The sequence below is a fragment of the Arachis ipaensis genome, chromosome B1, assembly GCF_059453495.1.
Source record: "Arachis ipaensis isolate K30076 ecotype BB chromosome B1, ASM5945349v1, whole genome shotgun sequence".
In the NCBI taxonomy this organism is placed as follows: Eukaryota; Viridiplantae; Streptophyta; class Magnoliopsida; order Fabales; family Fabaceae; genus Arachis; species Arachis ipaensis.
In genome coordinates this window covers 134,890,061-134,902,372 of record NC_142436.1, presented here as the reverse complement: position 1 = coordinate 134,902,372, position 12,312 = coordinate 134,890,061, and the positions used below count along the sequence as shown (strand labels likewise).

General features: G+C 41.3%; 1 non-coding gene across 1 annotated transcript; it reads right to left on the bottom strand.

The window, feature by feature from the left end:
• Nucleotides 1-9,013: 9,013 nt before the first annotated feature.
• On the bottom strand, nucleotides 9,014-9,121 carry LOC148578472 (small nucleolar RNA R71). The gene has a single exon (XR_015904196.1). It is a non-coding gene; the product is annotated as a small nucleolar RNA R71 (small nucleolar RNA).
• Between the last annotated feature and the right edge of the window lie 3,191 nt (nucleotides 9,122-12,312).

The following is a 12,312-nucleotide window of genomic DNA, read 5'->3' as shown; positions in this document are numbered from 1 at the left end:
AGAATCTTCCCTTAAAAGTCGGAACTCTCGCAACGACCGAGAAGATTTGCCCTTGGGAGGAGAAGACCCGTTCAGTGAAGACATAATGAGGGCAAAGGTCCCAAGGAACTTCAAAGTCCTGACATGGATCTCTATGATGATGGGACCACAAATCCAAAACACCATTTGAGCAACTTCAAAAGTTGGATGTATTTGGCCGACGCTTCTGACGCTACTCGCTGCAAAGCTTTCCCGACTAATTTGACGAAAGCGGCGATGAAGTGGTTCGACAGTCTTTCCCCAAGGTTAGTGACTAGCTTCGACGACCTCTCGCGCAAATTTCTGATGCGGTTCTCCATCCAGAAGGACAAAGTAAAGCACGCACCAAGCCTCCTGGGCGTAAAATAGGAGGCAAGAGAACCTTTGAGAGACTACATGGAATGGTTCAATAAAGCGTGCCTGGAGATCCAGGACCTATCCACAGAGGCAGTAATAATGGGCCTAGTAAATGGACTCAGGGAAGGCTCTTTCTCTCAGTCCATATCAAAAAGGCACCCGACTTCCTTGAGCGATGTACAGGAAACAGCTGAGAAGTACATCAACATAGAGGAAAATGCTAGATTGCGAGAGCCAAACTGGCGACCAGGACACTCGCACTCTTTAAAGGAAAGAGAAAGAGAATCCAAGAAAAAAGAAGAGGTCGGCCCTGAAAGGCCGAGGAGATATCACTCTTATACTCCTCTAAAAGTTTTCCTAGTTGATGTATACAGGGAAATATGCCATACTGAAAGGCTACCACCCCCCAGGCCCATCAAAAACAAAAAGAGGGGGGAGCCACGGCGATTACTGTGAGTACCATAAGATGTATAGACACTCAACAAACGATTGCTACGACCTTAAGAATGTGATAGAAAAGTTGGCCAGGGAGGGTTGACTTGACAGATATCTCATAGAAAGGTCGGACAATCATGGAAAAAGAAAGCGAGATAAAAGGGACCGAAGAGACCCCCTACCGCAGACCCCAGAAAGACATATACATATGATTTCAGGAGGATTTGCGGGAGGGGAAACTCACAAGTCATCTCGCAAGAGACATCTAAAGCGAGTCTACCAGGTCGGGAGCGAAGCAGCCGACCTCCCAACTATCTCATTCACTAAAGAAGATGGGCAAGAGGTAATCCCTGGACACGATGATCCGGTGGTGATAACCATGATCCTGGCTAATACCCATCTTCACAGAACACTAGTAGACCAGGAAAGTTCAGCCGACATCCTTTTCAAGCCAGCATTCGACAAGCTAGGATTAGATGAAAAGGAGCTAAAACCTTACTCTGATACCCTGTATGGATTAGGCAACACGCCAATAAAACCATTAGGGTTCATACCCCTCCACACGACTTTTAGAAAGGGGAAAAAATCCAAAACTCTGAGAATAGACTTTATAGTCGTCGACGTAGGGTCAGCCTACAATGCCTTGATCGGCATGACTACCCTAAATCGGCTCGGAGCGGTGGTGTCCACCCCCCACCTTTGCATGAAATCCCCAACACTTGCGGGGATAGCAACGGTGCGGGGATCAGAGACCAGAAATTGGCAAGGAAATGCTACAACGAAAGTCTGAACCTGAGAGGAAAGGGCAAAGAAGTTCACACCATAGAGCTAGGCGGGACAAGAGCCAAAGAAGATTTGCGGCCGCAGCTAGGGGAAAAAATTGAAGAGATTCAGGTCGGAGAAAAGGAAGGGAAAAACACCAACATAGGAGCCAGCCTGGAGGAAAGCCTAAAGCAGAGGCTGACAAAACTCTTACGAGACAATTTTGACCTCTTTGCCTGGAAAGCCTCCGACATGCCAAGGATAGACCCCGAGCTCATGTCCCACAGGCTCTCGGTATATCCCGGATCTCGACCTGTACAGCAGCGCAGGCATAAGCTCGGACCAGAACGGGCCCAAGTGGTAGAGGAACAAGTACAAGCCCTCTTAGAGGCTGGCTTCATCAAGGAGGTCAAGTATCCAGCATGGCTAGCAAATGTGGTACTAGTCAAAAAATAAAATGGCAAGTGGAGGATGTGCGTCAATTATACCGACCTGAATAAGGCGTGTCGCAAAGACCCATATCCACTTCCAAACATTGATACTCTAGTAGACTCCAGCTCAGGGTATCAATACTTGTCGTTTATGGATGCTTACTCGGGATACAACCAAATCCCGATGTACAAGTTGGATCAAGAAAAAACATCATTCATCACGCATAGAGCGAACTACTGCTATGTGGTCATGTCATTTGGATTAAAAAATGCTGGGGCCACCTACCAAAGGCTGATGAATAAGGTGTTTTCCCCCCACCTCGGGAACCTAATGGAAGTCTACGTGGACGACATGCTGGTAAAAACCAAGAAGGAGACCGACCTCTTGAAGGACCTCTCACAAGTCTTCCACAACATAAGGTCGCATGGGATGAGGCTAAATCCTGTAAAATGCACCTTCGCGGTGGAGGCTAGAAAATTTCTGGGATTTATGCTAACACAAAGAGGGATCAAAGCGAATCTCAACAAATGTAAAGCCATCCTAGAAATGAAAAGCCCTACTTGCCTAAGAGAGGTTCAACAATTGAATGGCCGACTTGCTGCCCTCTCCAGGTTCTTGGCAGGATTAGCAGTAAGATCCCTTCCACTGTTCTCTCTATTAAGAAAAGGATGCCAGTTCGAATGAACTCCAGAGTGCGAAGAAGCATTCCAGGAGTTCAAAAGGTTTTTGAGCCAACCTCCAATTCTGACCTGACCTATAGTTGGGGAAGAGCTCGTCCTGTACTTGTCCGTAGCGGACAAAGCTGTAGCATCAGTTCTAATACGGGAAGATGAGGTCGGGTAACATCCTGTGTACTTCACCAGCAAAGTTCTACAAGACCCTAAAATAAGGTACCAAAAACTGGAAAAGTTCGCCTACTCCCTAGTAATAGCCTCACGAAGGCTACGACCTTATTTTCAAGCTCATACAATAAGAGTCTGAATGAACCAACCCATGAAGCGAATCCTCCAGAAGATGGATATTGCAGGTAGAATAGTTCAATGGGCAATAGAGCTATCTGAATTCGACTTAAAGTATAAAACCCGGACGGCAATAAAAGCCAGTGCCTCACCGACTTCGTGGCTGAATATGTAGGAGAACAAGAGGAAGCATCCACTACATGGGAGCTATATGTAGATGGATCCTCAAACAAAGTCGGAAACGGTGCAGGCATAATACTAGTTGATCAAAGGGGAGCACAAATAGAAGTCTCCCTCAAATTCAACTTCCCAGCTTCCAACAATCAAGCAGAATATGAAGCCTTGATTGCAGGATTAAAGCTGGCAGAAGAAGTCGATGCAACAAAAGTAATGATATTCAGCGACTATCAAGTGGTGACCTCCCAAATAAATAGAGAGTATCAGGCCAAAGACCCTAACATGAGGAGGTATTTGGAAAAGACCTTGGAATATCTTAGGCGTTTTAAAGAAACTGAGATCACGCATATAACTCAGGACCTCAACAGTAGAGCAGATGCCCTCTCCAAGCTTGCAAGTACCAAACCAGGGGGGAATAATAGATACCTGATCCAAGAAATTCTCCAAGAACCCTCTGTAGCAAAAGCAGAGGCCAAGCAAGACATCCTTGAAGTCTCCGGATTAGACCTCGGATGGATGAACCCCTTGCTCGAATACCTAAAATTCGACATCCTCCCAAAAGGGGAAAAAGAGGCCAAGAAGATTCGGAGGGAAGCACAAAACTACACGCTGGTGAAAAATATCCTCTACAAAGAGGAATATCAAATTGCTAAAGTGTGTTCCGACCTCAAGGACAACCGAAGTGTTAGAGGAGGTTCACAATGGAATCTGCGAAAATCATCTTGGAGCCAGGTCGTTAGCCAGGAAAGTAATCCGAGCAGGATTCTACTGGCCGACCTTACAGAAGGATGCCACGGAATTTGTGAAGAAATGCCAGCCATGCCAAATGCATGCGAACTTCCACGTAGCTCCCCCTGAGGAACTCATTAGTATAACTTCTCCATGGCCTTTTGTAAAATGGGGATTGGACTTGCTGGGACCCTTCCCCCAAGCGCCAGGACAAGTAAAATACCTAATAGTGGGAGTGGATTACTTCACAAAGTGGATAGAAGCAGAGCCATTGGCCACCATCACCGCTCAGAGAAGTCAGAAGTTTATTTACAAGAACATTATCACCAGGTATGGAGTACCTCACTCCATCACCACTGATAATGGAACCCAGTTCACCGACTCAACCTTCAGAAACCTAGTAGCCAGTATGAAGATCAAACATCAGTTCACATCGGTAGAGCATCCACAAGAAAATGGACAAGCCGAGGCAGCTAACAAAATCATACTGGCAGGATTGAAGAAAAGATTACAAGATGCAAAGGGAGCCTGGGCCGAGGAGCTCCACAGGTACCTTGGGCTTATCGGACAGCACCTCAATCTGCCATAGGAGAAACACCCTTCCGACTTGCTTATGGCATAGAAGCCATGATACCAATTGAAATCAGTGAGCAAAGTCCAAGAGTGAGCTTCTACGATGAGGTTGGAAATATACAGGGGCACAAAGAAGAACTTGAGCTACTCCCTGAAGTCCGAGAACAAGCCCAGATAAGAGAAGCAGCATTAAAACAAAGGATGGCAAACAGATATAATAAAAAAGTCATTGATGAGCGGATAATTTATACGCTTTTTGGCATTGTTTTTAGTATGTTTTTAGTAGGATCTAGTTACTTTTAGGGATGTTTTCATTAGTTTTTATGTTAAATTCACATTTCTGGACTTTACTATGAGTTTGTGTATTTTTCTGTGATTTCAGGTATTTTCTGGCTGAAATTGAGGAACTTGAGCAAAAATCAGATTTAGAGGTTGAAAAAGGACTGCTGATGCTGTTGGATTCTGACCTCCCTGCACTCAAAGTGGATTTTCTGGAGCTACAGAACTCAAAATGGCGCGCTTCCAATTGCATTGGAAAGTAGACATCCAGGGATTTCCAGAAATGTATAATAGTCCATACTTTGGCCAAGAATTGATGACGTAAACTGGCGTTCAACGCCAGCCTTCTGCCCAAATCTGGCGTCCAGCGCCAGAAAAGGATCCAAAACCAGAGTTGAACGCCCAAACTGGCACAGAAACTGGCGTTCAACTCCACAAATGGCCTCTGCACGTGCTACACTCAAGCTCAGCCCAAACACACACCAAGTGGGCCCCGGAAGTGGATTTATGCATCAATTACTTACTCATGTAAACCCTAGTGACTAGTTTATTATAAATAGGACCTCTTACTATTGTATTAGGCATCCTGGATTGTATTCTGATCCTGTGATCTCGTTTAGGGGGCTGGCCATCTCGGCCATGCCTGGACCTTCACTTATGTATTTTCATACGGTAGAGTTTCTACACTCCATAGATTAAGGTGTGGAGCTCTGCTGTTCCTCAAAGATTAATGCAAAGTACTACTGTTTTCTATTCACTCCTTCTTATTTCGCTTCTAAGATATCCATTCGCACCCAAGAACGTGATGAAGGTGATGATTATGTGTGACGCTCATCATCCTTCTCCCTTATGAACGCGTGTCTGACAAACACTTCTGTTCTACATGAATTAAGCTAGAATGAGTATCTCTTAGATCTCCTAACAGGAATCTTCGTGGCGTAAGCTAGAATGATGGCGGCATTCAAGAGAATCCGGAAGGTCTAAACCTTGTCTGTGGTATTCTGAGTAGGATTCAATGATTGAATGACTGTGACGAGCTTCAAACTCGCGAGTGCTGGGCGTTAGTGACAGACGCAAAAGGAGGGTGAATCCTATTCCAGCATGATCGGGAACCGACAGATGAATAGCCGTGCCGTGACAGGGTGCGTGAGCATATTATTCACTGAGAGGAGGGGATGTAGCCACTGACAACGGTGATGCCCTTGCATAAAGCCAGCCATGGAAAGGAGTAAGACTGATTGGATGAAGATAGCAGGAAAGCAGAGGTTCAGAGGAACGAAAAGCATCTCCATTCGCTTATCTGAAATTCCTACCAATGATTTACATAAGTATCTCTATCCCTATTTTATTAATTAATATTCGAAACCCACATAACTGTTTTATATTTGCCTGACTGAGATTTACAAGGTGACCATAGCTTGCTTCATACCAACAATCTCCGTGGGATTCGACCCTTACTCACGTAAGGTATTACTTGGACGACCCAGTGCACTTGCTGGTTAGTTGTATCGAAGTTGTGACAATTATGAATTAAGATCAGAGCACCAAGCTTTGGAGCCATTACCAGGATTTGTTCGAGCCTGGAGATCACAATTTCGTGCACCAAGTTTTTGGCGCCGTTGCCGGGGATTGTTTGAGTCTTCGGCAAGCTTTTGGTCCGGTAACATCAGTGCCATATTCCCTTTTGATCCGGCAACAGCACCAAGTTTTTGGCGCCGTTGCCGGGGATTGTTCGAGTTTGGACAACTGACGGCTCATCTTGTTGCTCAGATTAGGTAATTTTCTTTTTATTTTATTTTCTTTTCAAAAATTTTTCAAAAATATTTCTAAAATTTTCTCATCTGTTTTCGAAAAAAAAAATGTTTTCAAAAATAAATTATTCTATGGCTTCAAAAGTTTTTAAGAATGAATTCTAGTGTTTCATGGAACATGTTGAATCATATCTGGCTGTAAAGCCATACCCAAACTACTTTGGGATTGGTATTCAACTAATCACTTCAGCCCATGTAATTATATGTTGCAGCCTGGCTGGCTGTAAAGCCATGTCTAAATTCATTTGGACTGAGGCTTGCAATTGGTTATCAAGAGCAAGCTAGTTGGAGCTAATCCACCTGCTACTGTTCCTGATCTACCCGCTGTTGATCCACGATCATCTGCTGAAGCTTGGCTGGCCATTGGCCATGTCTAGTGTTTTGGACTGGAGCTTTCATTGAAAGCTTGGCTGGCTAGTGAGCCATGTCTAATTCCTGGACTGAAGCTTTAGACTAACATGGCAAGATTCTTGGAATTCATATTAAAAATTTTTTGGAATCCTTATTTTTCCTTTTAAATTTTTGAAAAATATAAATAAAAAAATCCAAAAAAATTAGAAAATCATAAAAATCAAAAATATTTTCTGTTTCTTGTTTGAGTCTTGAGTCATGTTATAAGTTTGGTGTCAATTGCATATGCATCTTGCATTTTTCGAAAATTCTCATGCATTCATGGTGTTCTTCATGATCTTCAAGTTGTTCTTGGTAAGTCTTCTTGTTTGATCTTGATGATTTTTTGTTTTGTGTCTTTTCATGTTTATCATATGCATTCTTGAATTCTTAGTGTCTAAGCATTAAAGAATTCTAAGTTTGGTGTCTTGCATGTTTTCTGTGCATTAAAAATTTTTTAAAAATATGTTCTTGATGTTCATCATGACATTCAAAGTGTTCTTGGTGTTCATCATGACATTCATAGCATTCTTTCATGCATCACATGTTTTGATCTAAAAATCTCATGCATTGCATAATTTTCATGTTTTTCATAAAAATTTCAAAAATCAAAAAAATATCTTTCCCTTTTTCTCTCATCAAATTCGAAAATTTGGATTGACCTTTTCAAAAATTTTTAAAAATCAAGTTGTTGCCAATGAGTCAAATCAAATTTTCAATTTGAAAATCTTATCTTTTTCAAAATCTTTTTCAAAAATCAAAATCTTTTTCAGAAATTCTTAGTTATTTTCGAAAATTCCAAAAATATTTTTCAAAAATCTTTTTCTTATTTTATATCATAATTTTCGAAAATAACATAATCAATTAATGTTTTGATTCAAAAAATTGAAGTTTGTTACTTGCTTGTTAAGAAAGATTCAAACTTTAAATTCTAGAATCATATCTTGTGATTTCTTATGAATCAAGTCATTAATTGTGATTTAAAAAATCAAATCTTTTTCAAAAACTAATCTCTATCATATCTTTTCAAAAATATCTTCTTATCTTATCTTTTTCAAAAATATCTTTTTAAAATATCTTTTCTAACCTCCTAACCTCTTATCTTTTCAAAAATTTGTTTCAACTAACTAACTAACTTGTTTGTTTGTTTCTTAACTTTTTCAAAACCACCTAACTAACTCTCTCTCTCTAATTTTTGAAAATATCTCCCCCTTTTTCAAAAATTTCTTTTTAATTAACTAATTATTTTTATTTTTTTATTTTTGAATTCAAAAATTTTCAAAAAATACTAACTAATTTTCAAAAACCAATTTTCAAAAATCACTAACTCTTTTTCAAAATAAATTTCGAAAATTATTCCTCCCCCATCTCATTCTATTTATTCATTCATGTCCTAACATCTCATCTCACATTCCAATCCTCACAGTTGTGTTTCTTCCTTTACATCACATCCTTTATCTCCCCCTCTTCTTCTACTTACAAAGGGATCCCTATACTGTGGTATAAAGGATCTCTATTATTATTATTATCATTTTTCTGGCCATTCTTCCTTGTCATATGAGCAGGAGCAAGGATAAGAACATTCTTGTGGAAGCAAATCCAGAACCTGAAAGAACTCTGAAGAGAAAATTAAGAGAAGCTAAAATACAACAATCCAGAGATAACCTTTCAGAAATTTTCGAACAGGCAGAGGAGATGGCAGGCGAAAATAATAATAATGAAAGGAGGATGCTTGGTGACTTTACTGCACCTAATTCCAATTTACATGGAAGAAGCATCTCCATTCCTGCCATTGGAGCAAACAACTTTGAGCTGAAACCTCAATTAGTTTCTCTGATGCAGCAGAACTGCAAGTTTCATGGACTTCCATCTGAAGATCCTTTTCAGTTCTTAACTGAATTCTTGCAGATATGTGATACTGTTAAGACTAATGGAGTAAATTCTGAAGTCTACAGGCTCATGCTTTTCCCTTTTGCTGTAAGAGATAGAGCTAGATTATGGTTGGATTCTCAACCTAAAGACAGCCTGAACTCTTGGGATAAGCTGGTCATGGCTTTCTTAGCCAAGTACTTTCCTCCTCAAAAGCTGAGCAAGCTTAGAGCTGATGTTCAAACCTTCAGACAGAAAGAAGGTGAATCTCTCTATGAAGCTTGGGAAAGATACAAACAGTTGACCAAAAAGTGTCCTTCTGACATGCTTTCAGAATGGACCATCCTGGATATATTCTATGATGGTTTATCTGAACTATCAAAGATGTCACTGGACACTTCTGCAGGTGGATCCATTCACCTAAAGAAAACGCCTGCAGAAGCTCAAGAACTCATTGACATGGTTGCTAATAACCATTTCATGTACACTTCTGAAAGGAATACTGTAATCAATGGGACGCCTATGAAGAAGGGAGTTCTTGAAGTTGATACTCTGAATGCCATATTGGCTCAGAATAAAATATTGACTCAGCAAGTCAATATGATCTCTCAGAGTCTGCATGGAATGCAAGCTGCATCCAACAGTACTCAAGAGGCATCTTCTGAAGAAGAAGCCTATGATCCTGAGAACCCTGCAATAGCAGAGGTAAATTACTTAGGTGAACCTTATGGAAACACCTATAACTCAACATGGAGAAATCATCCAAATTTCTCATGGAAGGATCAAAAGCCCCAACAAGGCTTTAATAATGGTGGAAGAAACAGGTTTAGCAATAGCAAGCCTTTTCCATCATCAACTCAGCAACAGACAGAGAACTCTGAACAAAATGCTTCTAATTTAGCAAATCTAGTCTCTGATCTATCTAAGGCCACTGTAAGTTTCATGAATGAAACAAGGTCTTCCATTAGAAATCTGGAAGCACAAGTGGGCCAGCTGAGTAAAAGGATCACTGAAATCCCTCCTAGTACTCTCCCAAGCAATACAGAAGAGAATCCAAAAGGAGAGTGCAAGGCCATTGACATAAGTGCCATGGCCGAACCTGTGAGGAGAGGAGAGGACGTGAATCCCAAGGAGGAAGACCTCCTGGGACGTCCAGTGATCAATAAGGAGCTTCCCTCTGGGGAATCAAAGGACTCTGAGGCCCATCTAGAGACCATAGAGATCCCATTGAACCTCCTTATGCCCTTCATGAGCTCTGATGAGTATTCCTCTTCTGAAGAGAATGAGGATGTTACTGAAGAGCAAACTGCCAAGTTTCTTGGTGCAATCATGAAGCTGAATGCCAAATTGTTTGGCATTGATGCTTGGGAAGTTGAACCTCCCTTGTTCATCAATGAACTGAGTGATCTGGATCAACTGACATTGCCTCAGAAGAGACAGGATCCTGAAAAGTTCATAATACCCTGTACCATAGGCACCATGATCTTTAAGGCTCTGTGTGACCTTGGTTCAGGAATAAACCTCATGCCCCTTTCTGTAATAGAGAAACTGGGAATCTATGGGGTGCAAGCTACTAAAATCTCACTAGAGATGGCAGACAGCTCAAGAAGACAGGCTTATGGACACGTAGAAGATGTATTGGTAAAAGTTGAGGTCCTTTACATCCCTGCTGATTTCATAGTCCTGGATACTGGAAAGGAAGAGGATGAATCCATCATCCTAGGAAGACCTTTCCTGGCCACAGCAAGAGCTGTGATTGATGTTGACAGAGGTGAAATAGTCCTTCAATGGAATGAGAACTCCCTTGTATTCAAAACTCAAGGATCTCCCTCTGCAACCATGGAGAGGAAACATGAAAAGCTTCTCTCAAAGCAGAGTCAACCAGAGCCCTCACAGTCAAACTTTAAGTTTGGTGTTGGGAGGCCACAACCAAACTCTAAGTTTGGTGTTGAACCCCCATATCCAAACTCTAAGTTTGGTGTTGGAGAGTTTCAACAAAACTCTGCACATCTGTGAGGCTCCATGAGAGCCCACTGTCAAGCTATTGACATTAAAGAAGCGCTTGTTGGGAGGCAACCCAATGTTTATCTAATTCTTATTTTTATTGTTTTTCATGTTTTCTTAGGTTCATGATCATGTGGAGTCACAAAATAAACAAAAAAAAAAAAATCAAAAACGGAATAAAAAAAACAGCAGAAGAAAAATCACACCCTGGAGGAGCATCTGTCTGGCGTTCAAACGCCAGAACAGAGCATAGTTCTGGCGCTGAACGCCCAGAATAGGAGCATCTTGGCGCTGAACGCCCAGAACAAGCATGGTTCTGGCGTTCAACGCCAGAAATGGCAGCAAAGGGGCGTTGAACGCCCAAAATGGGCACCAACCTGGCGCTGAACGCCCAGAGTTGTGTGCAAGGGCATTTTGCATGCCCTAATTGGTGCAGGGATGTAAATGCCTTGACACCTCAGGATCTGTGGACACCACAGGATCATCTCAGGATCTGTGGACCCCACAGGATCCCCACTTTACCTCCTCATAATCCTAGTTTTTATTTCCACATCTTCTTCTTCATCTATTCCTTCTTCTTTTGCTCGAGGGCGAGCAACATTCTAAGTTTGGTGTGGTAAAACAATTATGTAAAGGATCTATAGCTCAGTGGTAGAACATTTGACTGCAAATCAAGAGATCCCTGAGATACCTCAGGGGATACATTTTCTTCCACACAATTATTGGAACCAACTAAGGGTGGAACATCAAGAGCACTCCATCATCCTTCATGAAATCAGAGAAGATCTAAAAGCAATGAAGGAGGAGCAGCAAAGACAAGGAAGAGACATAGAAGAGCTCAAGGACATCACTAAGGTGGACTCATTCCTTGTTCTTACTTTCTCTGTTTTTCGTTTTCTATGTTATGTGCTTATCTATGTTTGTGTCTTCATTACATGATCATTAGTAGTTAGTAACTTTGTCTTAAAGTTATGAATGTCCTATGAATCCATCACCTCTCTTAAATGAAAAATGTTTTAATTCAAAAGAACAAGAAGTACATGAGTTTCGAATGTATCCTTGAACTTAGTTTAATTATATTGATGTGGTGACAATGCTTCTTGTTTTCTGAATGTATGCTTGAACAGTGCATATGTCTTTTGAAGTTGTTGTTTAAGAATGTTAAATATGTTGGCTCTTGAAAGAATGATGACTAGGAGACATGTTATTTGATAATCTGAAAAATCATAAAAATGATTCTTGAAGCAAGAAAAAGCAGCAAAGAGCAAAGCTTGCAGAAAAAAAAGAAAAAAGAGAAAAAAAAATAGGCGAAAAAAAAAATATAAAGAAAAAGAAAAAACAAGCAGAAAAAGCCAATAACCCTTAAAACCAAAAGGCAAGGGCAAATAAAAAGGATCCCAAGGCTTTGAGCATCAGTGGATAGGAGGGCCTAAAGGAATAAAATCCTGGTCTAAGCGGCTAAACCAAGCTGTCCCTATCCATGTGCTTGTGGCGTGTAGGTGTCAAGTGAAAACTTG